Genomic DNA, 5,000 nt, shown 5'->3' with positions numbered 1-5,000 from the left:
CACTTGACCTGTGGCCCGCTACCTTATCATAATAATCTCATCTGGCCCACGGCATGAAAAGGTTGCCCGACTCTGCTATAGAGCGATGGCACACACTAAGTTGATGAACCCTTGCTCTAAAGTACCGCCGATGAACGATTGGCAGGCAGAACGAGAAGAGGAAAGTGACTCAATCCATACCCAGTGTCTAAAATGTGCTCCTGTGCCAATATGGATGCCTTTCACTGTGGCACTCACAGTCACAAGCACAGGTTTCATTCCTCTTCCCTACCTCTTCTTGTTATCTTTATTGTAGGTGGTTATATGTTTCGTATTCGTTCATGACAGCACAAAAATACGAAAAAATAAAGTTGCCTTTTGTCCTCCCATAAAACAGTAATACTTCAATCACATTGAGTATAAAGAAAATAATGAGCTAATATGGATAATATACTACAATTTTAGTCAACTGCAGCACTGATAGAGCCTGTCATATGGCACATATAAGTCTCTAAACTCAATAAAACACACAAAAAAATAAAACACAAAAACTGCTCTAGTTTTGCAATGAATGACTGAAAGAGATTGGGATGATTAAAATTATATTGCTTCAAGCGGTCTCTCTCTAAAATAAAACCTATCCTGGAGGCTGGGCAAGCAAATTTATCTCCGTCTGCAATGGGTTAATTTTGTTTTCTCTAGTTTGTCAATGAGCTGTGCAAATCTATTTATATGACTGAATATAAAAGATTTGCAAAATATAATATCTTACAGAGATCATGGTCACATGATTACCTATAGCATGCATTGTGACATATGGCACATCTAATGGTGTGTCTCTGGCACTTCTAATGGCATGTCTTTGGCCATCCCAGTAGTATTCCTTCAGCCCTTCCAGTGCTGTCCCTTAAACCCTTCTAGTGGCCTTCCTAGTGGTGTCCCTTTGGCCCTCCCAGTGGTGTTTCTTTAGTTCTGCAATGGTGATTTATACACAAACAAGAAAACAAGGGTTTTTATCAACTCACTTGCAAACTGTGGGTGAGTGCTTCATACTCAGGATTAGGTGAATCAAAGGTCTAGTGGTGTTAAGCATTGACTGCTTTCCAGGCGTTCTTACATTCAGCCACCACTGGCTACCCTGGTGCTAAAACAGGAGCAGCTATGAAGAAGTCTCCCCTGCCAGTGCATGGCTTCTCCATCATCATGACTATTGAGTACCTCGCAGTCCTCGGCAAAACTGTGGGTGAGTAATTTGTAGGGAAAACACTTTTTACATTTTTTGTTGGCAAATTTTCATCACTAACTACAAAGATAATTAAAGCTTTTCCAATCATACAACATAAAAATTTGTGTAACAAGGATAATTGTTTGACCAGATTACTGTGCTACCATAATACTGTTCCTTTAATATCTGATCTAGAAATTCCAGAAAACACACAAAAAGTAATATATGCAGATGATATAACATTAATATTAGTAAACCAAGATCTAATGAAAACCATAAATGATATAGAAAAAGCTATAAAACAAATAAAAGAATGAATTAAAGCATGGGATCTGAAAATATATATAACAAAAAGTAAACTAATGTGGTTCACCAACAGGAGAATAAGAAACATTCCAAAAATAAAAATAGATAACAAAGAACTAGAATTCACTAACAACCACAATATATTGGGTTTAAATTTTAAAAACCTAAAACTAAAATGGGAAAAACAAATTCAAAATGTATAATTAACAACTCTAAATGTAAATATAAAGAAAAAATTGACCTCTATATCATGGGGAATAAGTAGAGAAAACTTATTAAAATTTTAGAAAATATACATTAAACCAAAAATAGATTAAGGTTTAACCCATTGCAGACAGGGATAGATTGGCTTGCCCAGTCTCCAGGATGGGTTTTAGTTTAGAGTGAGGCAGCTTGAAGCAACATAATTTGAATTTTCCCACTCTCTTGTCACTCATTGTAAGACGAGAGCCATTTTTGTGTTTTATTTTGTGTGTGACAGGCTCTATCAGTGCTGCAGTTGACTAATATTTTAGTATATGATCCATTTTAGCTCATTATTTTCTTTATAGAAATAGAAGTATATATGTGATAGAAGTATTACTGTTTTACGGGAAGACAAAAAGCAACTTTATTTTTCCATATTTTTGTGCTGCCATGAACGAATAGGAAACATATAACCACCTACAGTGAAGGTAACATGAAGAGGTAGGGAAGAGGAAGGAAACCTGTGCTTGTGACTGTGAGTGCCATAGTGAAAGGCATCCATATTGGCACAGGAGCACATTTTAGACCCTGGGTATGGATTGAGTCACCTTCCTCTTCTCATTCTGCCAACACATCCTTCATCGGTGGTACTTTAGAGCTCTCTAAAGACTGCTAGAGACTGTGGATGAGTGCCATTCAAGCCTATCTCTCCTGCTGGTGCTAGAAAAGAGTAATGCCATCCAGGTTTTGGATGTTAGGTTTGCTTAATATTATGGTAATTATAGTAATTATGTCTTCAGTTGACATCATCACCTACTCCTTATTCATAGCACAGTAAAATAGCACAGTGATCCAAAATACCCAAACATCATGACACCCATACCAGGTTCTTCTCCAGGATCTACTGGCATTAGATAACTGTCCATATGGTATGTTCGCAATTATAGTTCTTGCGAGTGCTCTTAGCTTTCCCTTTAGTGACAGTCAGAGGGGGGAAAGCTAAGAGCACTTGAGTGAACTATAATTGCAAAAATACCATATGGACAGTGTCTCTGGCACTTCTAATGGCATGTCTTTGGCCATCCCAGTAGTATTCCTTCAGCCCTTCCAGTGCTGTCCCTTAAACCCTTCTAGTGGCCTTCCTAGTGGTGTCCCTTTGGCCCTCCCAGTGGTGTTTCTTTAGTTCTGCAATGGTGATTTATACACAAACAAGAAAACAAGGGTTTTTATCAACTCACTTGCAAACTGTGGGTGAGTGCTTCATACTCAGGATTAGGTGAATCAAAGGTCTAGTGGTGTTAAGCATTGACTGCTTTCCAGGCGTTCTTACATTCAGCCACCACTGGCTACCCTGGTGCTAAAACAGGAGCAGCTATGAAGAAGTCTCCCCTGCCAGTGCATGGCTTCTCCATCATCATGACTATTGAGTACCTCGCAGTCCTCGGCAAAACTGTGGGTGAGTAATTTGTAGGGAAAACACTTTTTACATTTTTTGTTGGCAAATTTTCATCACTAACTACAAAGATAATTAAAGCTTTTCCAATCATACAACATAAAAATTTGTGTAACAAGGATAATTGTTTGACCAGATTACTGTGCTACCATAATACTGTTCCTTTAATATCTGATCTAGAAATTCCAGAAAACACACAAAAAGTAATATATGCAGATGATATAACATTAATATTAGTAAACCAAGATCTAATGAAAACCATAAATGATATAGAAAAAGCTATAAAACAAATAAAAGAATGAATTAAAGCATGGGATCTGAAAATATATATAACAAAAAGTAAACTAATGTGGTTCACCAACAGGAGAATAAGAAACATTCCAAAAATAAAAATAGATAACAAAGAACTAGAATTCACTAACAACCACAATATATTGGGTTTAAATTTTAAAAACCTAAAACTAAAATGGGAAAAACAAATTCAAAATGTATAATTAACAACTCTAAATGTAAATATAAAGAAAAAATTGACCTCTATATCATGGGGAATAAGTAGAGAAAACTTATTAAAATTTTAGAAAATATACATTAAACCAAAAATAGATTAAGGTTTAACCCATTGCAGACAGGGATAGATTGGCTTGCCCAGTCTCCAGGATGGGTTTTAGTTTAGAGTGAGGCAGCTTGAAGCAACATAATTTGAATTTTCCCACTCTCTTGTCACTCATTGTAAGACGAGAGCCATTTTTGTGTTTTATTTTGTGTGTGACAGGCTCTATCAGTGCTGCAGTTGACTAATATTTTAGTATATGATCCATTTTAGCTCATTATTTTCTTTATAGAAATAGAAGTATATATGTGATAGAAGTATTACTGTTTTACGGGAAGACAAAAAGCAACTTTATTTTTCCATATTTTTGTGCTGTCATGAACGAATAGGAAACATATAACCACCTACAGTGAAGGTAACATGAAGAGGTAGGGAAGAGGAAGGAAACCTGTGCTTGTGACTGTGAGTGCCATAGTGAAAGGCATCCATATTGGCACAGGAGCACATTTTAGACCCTGGGTATGGATTGAGTCACCTTCCTCTTCTCATTCTGCCAACACATCCTTCATCGGTGGTACTTTAGAGCTCTCTAAAGACTGCTAGAGACTGTGGATGAGTGCCATTCAAGCCTATCTCTCCTGCTGGTGCTAGAAAAGAGTAATGCCATCCAGGTTTTGGATGTTAGGTTTGCTTAATATTATGGTAATTATAGTAATTATGTCTTCAGTTGACATCATCACCTACTCCTTATTCATAGCACAGTAAAATAGCACAGTGATCCAAAATACCCAAACATCATGACACCCATACCAGGTTCTTCTCCAGGATCTACTGGCATTAGATAACTGTCCATATGGTATGTTCGCAATTATAGTTCTTGCGAGTGCTCTTAGCTTTCCCTTTAGTGACAGTCAGAGGGGGGAAAGCTAAGAGCACTTGAGTGAACTATAATTGCAAAAATACCATATGGACAGTTATCTAAAGTCAGTGGATCCTTGAGAAGAACCTGGTACATAGACTGATAAGGACATGGAATAATGAAACAAGGTTGCAATGATGTAATCGTTGCTGATAATGAAGATTCTTGTCCCAAAGAAACACATTCTGATGAAGACGTTTTGATCAATTTTTGGAAGATTTTATTTCAGTTAACCTATTAGCAGCGGATGGCATGATTTGGTGCAAAGGCAGAGTTGGTGATAGGCGCAGATGGCACCATGCCAGACATGTAAAACAGCTATCCTACTGCACTGACCTTTTTTTAATACCGTGACCAATGGGTTAATATGCTGAAGAGGACA

At 37.1% G+C, this 5,000-nt stretch overlaps 2 long non-coding RNA genes across 11 annotated transcripts in view; one reads left to right on the top strand and one right to left on the bottom strand.

Moving 5' to 3' along the window:
* The window catches only part of LOC122243764 (uncharacterized), an 11,676-nt gene extending 11,633 nt beyond the window's left edge, over positions 1-43 (top strand). Inside the window, exon 4 of the long non-coding RNA XR_015191601.1 lies at positions 1-43. This exon is cut by the window's left edge and continues 819 nt beyond it. This is a non-coding gene — a long non-coding RNA (uncharacterized LOC122243764).
* LOC122243765 (uncharacterized) overlaps positions 1-5,000 on the bottom strand; it is a 41,489-nt gene that overhangs the window by 33,808 nt on the left and 2,681 nt on the right. For 3 of the 10 annotated variants that reach the window (XR_015191636.1, XR_015191634.1, XR_015191637.1), the window contains exons 2-6: positions 4,955-5,000; positions 4,108-4,346; positions 2,935-3,146; positions 2,178-2,416; positions 1,005-1,216 (exon numbers count right to left, since the gene is read on the bottom strand). The exon at positions 4,955-5,000 is cut by the window's right edge and continues 65 nt beyond it. This is a non-coding gene — a long non-coding RNA (uncharacterized LOC122243765). Of the gene's footprint in view, positions 1-1,004; positions 1,217-2,173; positions 2,417-2,934; positions 3,147-4,103; positions 4,347-4,954 lie in introns of all 10 variants that reach the window. The other 7 variants (XR_015191632.1, XR_015191631.1, XR_015191640.1 and 4 more) reach the window with 7 other exon arrangements.

Source organism: Penaeus japonicus, unplaced genomic scaffold (genome assembly GCF_977035675.1).
Source record: "Penaeus japonicus unplaced genomic scaffold, GWHDUDI00000001_assembly GWHDUDI00000014, whole genome shotgun sequence".
Lineage (NCBI taxonomy): Eukaryota > Metazoa > Arthropoda > Malacostraca > Decapoda > Penaeidae > Penaeus > Penaeus japonicus.
Note: the sequence above shows the minus strand (reverse complement) of the source record. Positions and strands in the feature narration are given on the sequence as shown.